Genomic DNA, 13,117 nt, shown 5'->3' on the forward strand with positions numbered 1-13,117 from the left:
GTAAAACAACCCGGGTCGGACAGCTCGACCCAGGATATGAACACCTATCATTATTATGTGCATCCTTGTTAGAGCCTATTCTTTAGAATCTTTGTAAATCTCTGCAGTACACTACACCTTTTCTATCATCTTCATATGATATGATTTCTTCCACATTTGAAAAACTAAACGTGCCAAAACCTTTCTATTTCTTTTCTTTGATGTTTTTGAAAATGGAGTTGAAATGAATCTTTTCCATCTTATATCAATTTTCGAGAGCGAAAATTTTTGTAAGGTGGGTAGGATATAACAACCCCAGTTTTTTTTATAAAAAAAATAAATAATGAGTTATTAGTTTGTTTATAATAATTGTTGATAATTTTATTTAAAGAAAATAATTTCTCTAAATGTAATTAAAATAAATTTTATGATACTTTGAGTAATTGAAGAAATGATGAAAATTATATAACTTAATTAAAGTAATTTGTGTTTTGGATTTAAACTTGTATTTTATAAAAGATGATTAATTAGATTATTTTTGATTTTAAATTGGAAATAGTTATTTAAATTTATTGGTATATTAATAAATAAAATTGTATTTACAAAATAATTTTAAAAGTATTATATTTCAATCTTAATTATTATGGTATCTCAAAGATTTTGTAAAATTGTTATACTACTAGTGTGTATTTTATTCTAATCCTAACCCTAGAGTCAGCCATGTAATACCCTAATATACAGATCCTTATGCTCGAGTCATAAGTCAATGATATTAAGGTGGTATGGCTCTCAAGGTGGATTATAATACGTAATTATAAATACGTTGAAATGAGATATTAAACGAGAAGCCTGAAAAAAGAGTAAAATAAAATTGTGAAGTCGTAATACTCATGTATCGAAGCATAAGAAAATTCAACGCGTTCGGCTAACGGATGAAATAACTAAGGCATATAAGGAAGAAGTAGAATAGACATAAATATAAGTATACTAGCCATTAGTCGCGACCCGCGAAGTTTAGGTCGACTAGGGTTACAAAGTTAAAATAGTTGACAATAGAAGATTTTTATCTCTCCAAAAATACATCAAAGCCTCTATAGGCAAGTTTTAAAAGAATACATACATCGTAATTGGTTCTACAAATATAAGGGGAGAGATCTAGAAGCACAAAATAGAATCAGATAGACTCCGCTGTCATCTAGACGAATCCAGCTCACTGCTGAGCACCAGTACGGTAAAAGTGCCAAATAAATACAATGTATTATAATACAAATTCACTAGGCATCTTAAGCTTCTTATCTCGCTATATCCATTCTAAGTTCTCACTAATCCATAACTTGGCAACTATCATAGGGGTTCTATTCGAACCTAATTCCCTTCATACTTTACCACTTCCTAATCCGACTAACCCAAGAACCAAATCAAACACAAACAATACAAACAAGTAATACACAAGTAACGCAAGTAAGTCAATTAGCAAATAATCATGAAACATGTACAATTAGGCAAACCAAAGCAATTAAACAAACCCAAACAATTCAAACATATGCAGATGATGTATGTCTATCCTATGGCTGATGAGTCTCATCTGTCGGTTATCAAGCCAACCCAACATGTCCGGTAGCTAACCCGAAAACAGTCTCTCTGTTGTGCATTCATACCATTAGAGGGAATCTGTGCCCTGTCACCATTAGAGGGTATATGTGCCCTGTCACCATTAGAGGATATCTGTGCCCTGTCACTGCCCTGTCACCATTAGAGGGTACCTGTGCTCTGTCAACATTAGAGGGTATATATGCTCTATCACCATTAGAGGGTGTATGTGCCCTGTCACCTTTAGAGGGTATATGTGCCCTGTCACCATTAGAGGGTATCTGTTCCCTGTCACCATTACAACCAGAGAGAAAATACAAGCACACTCACATCCAACAATTTTTATCATGACTCATTTGCCACATTCGTTCATTAACTCTTATATGTATCTCTGGCATACTCACAACATTTTCACACTTCCTCAATTAATCATAAATGAATTACTCATCAATCATATTTTGGTAATACTTCTTTACTCATTTTCACTTACATTTATTCATACGTTCATTCATTTATCCATTCAATATCAATCATTGATTATCAATTTTGTCATCATTTATAACATCATCATCATTTTTGCACACTTCATTTTATACAAAAATCCGTCCATAGAAGATTACAAGCCTAATTCTCAATCTCTAGACTCAAACAGAAGTATCCTAGAGATCCGAACCCATTTGAAATAGTTAAGTTGAATAAAAAAAAGAAAACCATTTTCTCTTGCAAAAACTGGTTTCAAGTTTGAAAGCTCTACACCAAGACAGCAAGCTATCCTATTCTTAGAAAATTCACCAAACATCATATTTCCACTTGATTTATCTGAAATTTTTCAAAAATAAACTAGACTTATAGAGCTTTAAATCAGTCAAAGTCCCATAGAAAAAGCATTTTTTTGGAGAGAGTTATTCTGATTACAAGTTTGCTTTCAAAAATTGGTTTCGCCGTCAAAACTGCTAAGAGCTCTATTTTTAAAACAAGCACAACTTCTTCAAAGAAATTTATAAAAGTCTGAAATTTCTACACAAATAAGAAAATAGTCCCAGTATCAATATCGTTTTAGTCCCACTCAAAATTATGGTCAGGATTGGGAGATATAAGCTTGGAAATTTGCTGGTTTGATTATGCAGCAGAAAAAAATCAGCTTTAAAGTAACAAACTTCAAAACTTTATATCTCCTAATCCAACCATTAAAATTTAACCAAATTTTGTAGAATTGTTCTAAACATCACAGAGATTCAAGAAAAATTAATTTTATCTAATTATGATGGTTAGATCGTTTCCAAAAAGCATCCGAAGATGCTGCTAGAAAATCATATTATGCAAAATTTTGCCAAACTTCAACTTTCAAAACATTTCAATCCCAACCCCATTAGGACTTACCAAATCTTACCATAGTGGCTCCAAACCAACTCCAATTATATCACAACACTTCTTAACATACCAATTCACCACCTCCATAAAGTTCTCAACCCACCACACACAAATTATTATTCATTCTCAAATATTATCATCATAATTCATCACTTACCGTCCTTACCTCTTACCAGCCTCCGGCCCAATATTTCATCAAATCAATATACATAAACTCATAAATGCACAATCATGATTCAATCTCGATATCTTCTATACCATCATCAATTTCATAATTACCATATCAATTTCCTCCATACTAATTAATATCAATCTCATCCATACATTCACTACACATATCGACACATTCAAATATACCATTCAAGCTTATTCCTAGGGGAATCTAACCTAGGAATTCACATCACACCATACGGTACTTAAATGAAACTTAAACCGAACCTCAATAGGCTCACACCCAAACTTGAATTCTCTTCTCCAAGGCCCACAAGCTTAAACCTCCACACCAAAGTTCTACAAGAAAATTGAATATTCCCGTTGTATACCAAAATCACCAAATACACTAACATAACCAATTTCACATATATACATTAACCTAGGGTTCATAAAATTTGATAAACCACAAGGGTTTGAGCATTTCTTACCTTAGCCCATATGAAATAGGGATAGAACTGATGGGAGGATTTATACCGGTTTGGAATTTTACAAAATAATTACGTTGTTAGTATAGTCCAAACCAATAGTCAATCCTCAAATCAAATTAAATTTGATTTTGTCACAAGTACAAACCCCAATAAGAATTAACCGAAGTATTTGAACTCCGGGTCGTCTCACAAGGAATTGCAATGAAATGCTCAATTATTGGCTATGAAGATGCAAGGGGGGTTTGGTTTGGTAATTAAGAAGAAAAATAAATGACAAGAAATTAAACATCAAAAACTAATAAAATAAAGGAAAGAACTCTTGGCTAAGACATGGGAAATTGAGATCACCATCCTTGTCTAAAAACCATACATTGATAATTATGAGAGGCCAACCTATTAAGTCTACCTCCAAAAGCTTTAAGTACGTAATATCTACTCCTAAGCTTGAGGTACGTCAAATGGCTTTGATCACATCAACCCATAAGTCCCAACCTATCTACTAATTAGATTAGTAGTGGGTTGGTGTCAATGAGTATCAAATTGATCACCAAGGGTTCTCAAATCACCAAATCATTGAGACCCAATAACTCAAGGTCACTCAATTTCCTTAGCCTAGGCCAAGAGTAAAGAAAACTACTAAAAAACTAGTGTAAAAATTTTATCAAACACCTAGTATGCAATAAAAGTGAACATCGCAAAATGCTAAAATTAGTGAAACCCATAACTACCACAAGCAAGAAATCAATAATAACAACTAAGATAAGCAATAAAAGAGCATGGAAACATAAAATTGCATTAGAGAAAATTAAGATCCAACAATGGTTCATCAACATAAAAGAGAGCAAAACAAGAAATCAACAAGAGAAACTAAGAAGATTAAGACAATAGAACACTAAAATATGAAAAGAATTAAAACCAAAACAAGAATTGAAAGAGAAAATTGAAAGTGATTAACCTAACTTTACCCTAATTTCTATCCTAAATCTAGAGAGAGGAGAGAGCTTCTCTCTCTAGAATTCTACCCTAAAACATTATGAAAACTCAATTATGACTACTTGGTTTATTCCCCCTTCGATCCTTGGGTTCAATAGCATCATAAATGAGTGGGATTGGGCCCAACATGAGCTACAAATCGCCCCCAACGAGTTGCCCAAAATGGACCCACGCTGATCCATCGGCATGTGCGCGTCATGTGTGTGTACGCGCCCCTATACGTCAGTCAACTATGGCAAATTTTATATCATTTTGAATCTCCAGATGTTAGCTTTCCAACGCAATTAAAACCGCCTCATTTGGACCTCTGTAGCTTAAGCTATGGTCGATTGAGTGCGAAGAGGTTAGGCTTGACAGCTTTGCGGTTCCTTCATTTCTTCATGAGTTCTCCCACATTGCATGCTTTTCTCCTAACTTCTTCCATCCAATACTTGCCTTATGAACCTGAAATCACTCAACAAACATATCAAGGCATCGAATGGAATTAAAGTGAGTTAAATTTATCTATTTTAAGCCTAAAAAGCATGTTTTCACACTTAAGCACAAATCTAGAGAGAATTACAAAACCATGCTATTTCATTGAATAAATGTAAGAAAAGGTGATAAAATCTCCCAAAATAAGCACAAGATAAACCACAAAATTGGGGTTTATCAAGAACCCACTTAGAATCCATGTTAGAGTATTCCTAAACAACCAAAATCACAAGATTTTAATACTAACTACCCAAAAACACGTAACAGTGGAAAAATTCGAAAACTGGATAGAAATGAACAAAATACTCATCACAATACCTACATAGAATCAAAGAGGGCGAGGAGAGCACGCGTGGTTACAAACAGCTCATCGATTGGAGCTCCGTAGCTCAAGTTATGATGGTTTGAAGTTGGTGATGAATAGTAAAAAGGGTTTCTCACCTCTCTTCTCTTCCAATCCGTGTCTCACTCTTAAGGTGGGGAAGAAGGGTTTGTTATGTGCTGAAATAGAGTTTATATAGAGTAAAGTTGGGCCCACTTGGACCCGGTTCACTCCGTTTACCCCGCTGGTCCAACTTTGGCCCAAAACCTTTAAGATTAGAATTTTAAATTGTATTTTAAATACTTTTATCTTCCCAATTTATAATTTCTAATTTTTTAACTTTATTCACTTATAACTGATTTTCTTAGCTGCAGTATCGGACAGATCTCAGTCGGTACCGTCAGTCAAATTCCCAATATGCATTTTTATGCATAAAACTATGTTTTCTAACTCAGAAAAATCCACTGAGTCCAAATATTATATTTAAATTATCAAATTTTTATTGCTAAATTTTCTAACCATGTTTGCTCATATTTTAATTTATTATTTAATTAATTACAGTTTGACTGAGTTTTACATCCTACCCACCTAATAGAAATTTTTGTCCTCGAAAATTCGCTATCAAATCTTCATATAAGCTCTCTCATATTCAACCGACCTCTTACCATTCTTTTACCATTCTTCAACATCATATCTAACACCCTAATCCCGATTCCGACTTAAGCTATATTTATCCGTTATACTCTTAGCTTCTTATATGTTTCTTTCAATAACTAACCAAATGTTATGTTCTTCTCACCCTTCATAAAACTTTCTAAGCTAAAACTACTGATTGATATCATAACTTAAGATTTCTAAACACTTCAAGTTCCTTCAGAATTTCGGCTGAACCTGCCCTATAAATTTGGGTTTACTGCCCTTCACAGTTTCCCTAAAATCAATCTCAGTACACCATTGGCATTTCAATTCAATGTTTACCAAATTTTTCTTTAAATCCAATCATTATACATTTCAATCTAAATTCAAGGTCATCATGATCAAATCATAATACTTATCACTTAAACATGACAGTTGGTATTCACTTGTCACCTAAATCTAATTACACACCAACAATCATTTCCGTATTGATGTACCACTATTTCGTGGTACATTTTAGGCTAAATTGACTGAATTTTATTCATTATTCTCACACTTATGCATATAAATTGCTTGTTTTACATTATCCTTCCTAATTTTGTACTTTGATTGAAAACATACTTCTTTGGCCTTAAATTTGATAATTTTTAATCCTCTCTTATTACCATTCGATGCCATGATATGTGTGTCAAGTGATTTCAGGTTTTCCAGGAAAGGAATGGCTTAGAGGATGGAAAGAAAGCATGCAAAAGTAGAAGGAAACACAAGAAATTGAAGTTTGGAAAAGCTGGTAGCGACGTGCACGCGTGGACGACGCGTACGAGTGGACGACGCATACGCGTGGACGACGCGTACGCGTGATCAGCGCATCAGGCAAGCAACATGTACACGTTGATGGCGCATATGCGTGACCAGGGAATTGTTCAGCGACGCGTACGCGTGGTTGACGCGTATGCATGATGAGCGTCATGTGCTGCAATTACAGAAAACGCTAGAGGCGATTTCTGGGCTGCTTTGGACCCAGTTTTAAGCCCGAAAATACTGATTAGAGACTGCAGAGTGGAGTTGAAATGGGGGAAATCAATCAATCACACATTCATTCACAATTGTTAGGTTTTAGATGTAGTTTTAGGGTTTCTTTTAGCTTTAGTCCTTCTCAATTTTAGATTTCTACTTTGCTTTTATTTAGTTTTCTTCTACTTTTATTTGTTCTAGTACCGTAGTTATCTATTTCTTTTGTTGATAAGTGCATGCATACATACATCAAAGAATAAGAAAATATAGAATTAAGCAAGAAAAAGATCACAATTTTAGAGAGAACAACACACACCAAAACAAAGTATTGGTTGATAAAATGCAACCAATCAAATGGGCTCAAAATCTCACTGGTATTGTGTGTTCGAGCTCTAAAACCATATTCCAAATTAAAATTCTTCAAGAAAGTTCAAAAAATTTTAATTCAAATTAGTAAAATGCTCGAAAAATTTATTGAAAAAGAATTCATTACTTTAACCAAGTAGTACATAAATGCAAGCAACTAACTGACCATGCAATCTATTATGCAATACAACAACTAACTACAAAGAAAATTAAGAATTGGTGTTAAGAAGAAAATAACTAACCCACAGACGTCGGTATCGACCTCCCCACACTTAAAGATTGCACCGTCCTCGGTGCATGCTAAGATGTGCAAGTGGGCGGGTGGCTACAACTAATGCGTTTCTTCAAAAGATTGTGCTCAGGAACTTGTTTGTCCGCCCCGTTTAGATTTTTTCATTTCCCTTCTTGGTGGATGTTCACACCCTGGGTCGAGCTATCCAATCCGGGATGTTCAGTAACAAAGCGACCGACCTCTTTAGGTCAGGCTATCCGACCTCTTCTCAAAGAGCTCGGCCAAATCGACAGGAAAGCCCAAAAAGGGGGCCCAACTTAAGGAATACGACCCAAATCCAAAGGCATCCCAAGCCTACAGAGAGAAGGGCGGTTCCCTTGAAGATAAGCTGACCTCACTCAAAGATAAGATAAGATAAAGATAAAATAACTAACTTATCTTATCTAAGAAGGTCACTCCACACTATTATAAATACACTGGAGCACCCAGGTATAACTCATACTCTGATTCTACTAAAAAACATGCTTAATGCCCATGCTAACTTAAGCATCGGAGTCTCTTGCAGGTACCCCCCACCCTCCGGTGACGAAGGATCAGCAGTGTAGCTAGATCAACAAGTCGGACACGACAGCTCCGGCCGCCACTCACTAGCTGGACATGTAACGACCCAACTTCCAATACGTCATGATCGTACCAAAAGTAAGGCGTTACTGACCTGTTTTCCTTATTAACTATTTACTATTAAGCCTTTAGTTCGATATGGCGATTCAATTTTAGTAAAAATACCAGAAATTTTTGTTTTTATTAATTAAAATCTAATAGCAAACATCACCATGTAATAATAATCACATAATTATTAATAATAGTAATATTATACAAAAGAATTTAAATAAAATTCAGGTACAACTCCTATCCCTCTGCACAAAATAAAAACCTTAAGCAGTAAGGGCAAGGGAATTCTATGAAAGAAACTCAAGTCATAAACTTAACTCGTAAGTAAATTCTAGAATCGCCCGCAGCTTCAAACTGAATCTTCGAACCTGTGTCACTGAAAGGGTGGAAGATTTTGGGGTGAGAACAAACCACACGTTCTCAGTAGGGAATGGGAATGCCGTAAAAGTAACGATTTACATGCAAATAATTAACTCAAGTTTCCAATGCAGTTTTCTTTAACAAACCTTTTCAAAAATTTCTTAAGACTTACTTGAAACCGTTTAAATCCCTTTCTTTAAATCATATTACTTAAATAAAGTCTCAACCGCATTAGCAATTCTTCAGCTACAAATAGCATTCCTCAACCATCACAATAACTAAGTAAATCAGCAACATAAATAATATACTCAAACCTCACTTCACAAATACCATTCCTCAATACTTCACCAAGTTCAAAGCATCAACAAAAATATCTAATCAAACACACAAGCAAGTCACCAAGACAAACAGCACAATCACAAAGAAACAAGACAAGCAATACGATCAAATGCATATGCACAAACAATATGATGCATGTCTGTCCTAAGCAGGCCATGAGCTCACGTGTCGGTTTACACCCTACAGCCCGACATTACCTAGGAACAAGCCCCAGATATGGCTTCCCTTTGTGTCCTTAGTGCATATGTGTCGGTGGTAAGAATACCACTCCTTCGTGACTACCGGCAGTCGGCGCAAAGCCCGACCTCATAATATACGCACAAGGGGAAACAACGATCCTCAGTTCGTGGGCGTCCCCGAGATCAATTCACAAACAAAACAGAGATCTTCAGTTCGTGGGTTATACCCGAGATCAATACACAATAACATAGCGATCTTCAGTTCGTGGGTTATACCCGAGATCAATACACAGCAAACATTGATCAGTTCATGGGCTATACCCAAGATCAACATACAACAATTCATGGGTTATTCCCGTAATCAATGATTATCAGTCCGTGGATTTTTCCCGCATATAAAACAAATAACAATCTATAGGTTTTCCCCGAGATCAATGATCATTCAGTTCGTGGGTACTTCCCGAATTTTACCAATTATCAATTCATGGATTTTCCCCGTAGTTAAACAACGAATAGTTCGTGGAGTTTTCCCGTATTTTATCACTTTTCATTTTCCTTTCTAAAACTCAACAACCCACATATCAATTCGTCATTCTCTTTTTCCCTTTGAGTTCTTAACATTTTTCTTTAAACATTTCTTAACTTTCTCAGGCATTTATCCATAAAAATCTTAACCATCAAGCCGGTCATAATCTCTACTTTAGCAATCTTGACTCAAGCCAACTTTAACACTATTTTTCAGTTTGGTTTTCTATCGGAAGACTCAAGAAAAATCATTTATTTTAAATTCATTAAACACTTTTCAAAACATAGCCTCTCATTAGAAGTAATCAAATAAAACTTAAATAATCATTTTTCAAATCCAAATCTTCTAAAATAACTTCTCAAATAAAACCTCAAATTTTATAAAATTTCGGCAGCACCTCCCCTAAAACTCGGACTTAGCCACCCTTATGGGTTCCCTCTTTCTCAACAAGTCTCCTCCTTTCCTCAACAACTACCAAATAAGAGGTTCTCAAATCAGTCAGAAAATTCACAATTTACAATAGCCAACAGTTCGGTCATAACCCACAATTCCCACATAACCCATCAATTCAACTTTCACCTCATCAATTCGTAACTAACTTTCACTTATCATAGGATTCTTTCAAAATTAAACTCAATAAACTAGTATTCCAAGAAACTTGGTGTTGAGGTAATTTGGTCACAATAAAAACTTGTACCATCTCTCTTAAAATTCTGTTATTGGTTCCTAAGAAAATGCAGAAAAACAGCAGCAAGTAGTAAGTTTGATAAATTCCTTAAAAATCCAGTTTTCACCCAATGCCTTTCAAAATTCACGACCTCAAACAAGACTCTTTTAGCTTTTTATTGAATCAAATTCTAGATTAATACCATGTCATATGAAAAAGTTATGAAGTGAGAAACACAGCCAGGCCTTTTAGAATTCGGTTTCCAAAATCCAGTGAGTTATCCATACTCTTTTCAACATATATACTTGGTTAAATAGGATATTGACATGAAATTTAAAATGAAGATTGTAGACACAGGAAGCTTGAAAATGCCGTTAGTTTCAGCTCAAATACTTACCAGAATTGAAAGTTAAGTGAGTTGGAAGTTGGTGCTTCTGTAGTAAAGAAACAGAATTTTCTGTAGAAACCATCAATCTTCAAAAATTCATTTCTCCCAAAATACTCATCAATAAATTCTGAATTTTTTATGAGATGCTCAAAACACAGTAAAGTTTCATGAAAAAATAGTTTCATTCAAGTATATGACCTGGGATGCTCCCAGAAATTGATTCTTTCTACTGTCATGTATGCAGAAATTCTGCCTTAAGCATTTTCAACAACCTTACTTATCAAAAACCACATTTGAACTTATAACCCTTCCAAAATCACACGTTTAACCTCTTTCCAGTTATTCAAAATTGTCTTCATTGCCAACACAGCCCAAGAACCCAGAATCAATAATTCACACGATGTCAAGTACTTAAGCATCATCAAACCTTTTTTTTTCTACACTATGCCAAGCATAATTTTCCATATACACTCATCATCATTCAAACACACAATAACTCATCAATTCACACCAGCAAGCTCAACAACAAAAGTAACACCATTTATTCTATCCCTTACAACATTCAGTATGCACAATCATCAAATCAATCACCAACTACAGTTATAATTCAACTCAATTCCATCCATATCAGAGAAAACAATGTCAATTACAACTTCAAACACTCACAACAAAGCCCAAAGACATTCACAGCCTTAACCTGCATTCAATAATCCAATTGAAGCACTAACACATCATCAAACTTATTCCAAATTTTACAACCTCAAACCAAGCTTATTTCTATCAATTAGTCTCTTATAACAACAAAACTAATTACATTCACAGCAATAATCAAAACTCAATTCATCAGTTATCCATACCACAGCTTTTCAATAATTAACTCGGCATATTTCAATTTAATAAACTATACTAAATTAATCATTATTCACAACAGCATCTAAATTCAATCACAGCTCAGAATAATCACAACAACTAACTAATTTCAAATGCATTTCAAATCATTCATGTCAATTAAGAAATTCTTAACCATTTGCACTTATCCAAATAACTTTGTAGGCATTCTAAATTAAAAACGTTAAATCCCCTACCTCAGAGTGTCGAAATTTGCAGAATTTAAATGCGACACACCCAGTATTCTAAATCCACAGCAGCAGCGGTAGTTTTGGCATCTCTAATCGACAACAGTGGCACTCTGTCAGGTTCTGACATCCGTTTTGTCCCCTTGGCAGCAAACACAGTGTTCTTGGACAGCTTCAGTAACAATTTCCAGCACTCATTTTGTTTCCTGGGTAGCAACCATGGTGGTTTTGAGTAGCTCCAATGATGGTGGAAAGCTTCAGCATCAGCCAAACAGCAGCAGTAACAATTCAGAGTAGAGCCAGAACAGGGCCACACCAACAATAACAGTTCCAGTAGCGGCGATTGCGTCTTCTCAGATTCCAGAAACTAGAGGCAGAAGCAGAACTGGCTAGCTTCTCCATTCGGTCCTCCAGCGATGATGTTCGGCGATGCAACGGCTCGGCGACGGCGACGGCTACGAAGGGCACGAACGGCGACACTGGAATGACGGCGACGGAACCCTCGCAGTGGTGGTTGTGGACTGGTGGCGACGGCAGCGTGGAGCACAGCTCCTCTCCTTGGTGGCGACCCTGACCCGCGTTCGTTCTCTCTCTCTGCTGGCCCCTCAACGACGACGGCGGGCGAGCTCCAGGACAACGGTGGTGACGGCGGGACAAGACGTGACGGCAGCTTCTCGATGGTGGCGAGCTCGCAGCAACGACGACCATGGAGACGCGGCGGGACGAGGTTGAACGGCGACACTGCAGTTCACGAAGATGACGACGATGGTGGCACGGGCTCCTTGCGGCGGTAGTAGGGCAGCAGCCCTTCCCTCTCTCTTTCCTCTGTTTCTGTTTCTACGTTAGGTTTAGGAAAAAGGGGGTTTGGTGTGGCTGAAGAGAGAAGAAAGTGGGTAGGTTAGTGTTTCTGATTAGGAACTTAGGGTTTCCAATTTGGGAAATTAGGGTTTCTGAGTTTGATTTGGGAATTAGGGTTAGAAATTAGGATTTTATAAAAGAATATGGATAGATATGAATAGATATTTTGATAAAATTGGAGAGTAGAGTAATTTTAAAATAAAATATACTCTCTTAAAAATATTTAGGAACATTATTTATCAACATATTGCTAAGTTAAATCAATTATTTCTAATTTACATTATAAAATGAACAAGTTAATTATATTTTGTAAAGTACAATTTAAATTCAAATATCAATTTTCTAGATTAAATCATACAAATCTCTATTATTTTTCTATCTCTGAAACTTTAATTTCAATTTATAAAGTAATTAATTATAATTAAAAATTATAC

General features: G+C 35.5%; 1 pseudogene; it reads right to left on the reverse strand.

Moving 5' to 3' along the window:
• Positions 1 to 11,999: 11,999 nt before the first annotated feature.
• Positions 12,000 to 12,533, reverse strand: LOC148548048 (uncharacterized; annotated as a pseudogene).
• Positions 12,534 to 13,117: the final 584 nt, after the last annotated feature.

This window comes from Arachis ipaensis, chromosome B8, assembly GCF_059453495.1.
Source record: "Arachis ipaensis isolate K30076 ecotype BB chromosome B8, ASM5945349v1, whole genome shotgun sequence".
NCBI classification, from domain to species: domain Eukaryota; kingdom Viridiplantae; phylum Streptophyta; class Magnoliopsida; order Fabales; family Fabaceae; genus Arachis; species Arachis ipaensis.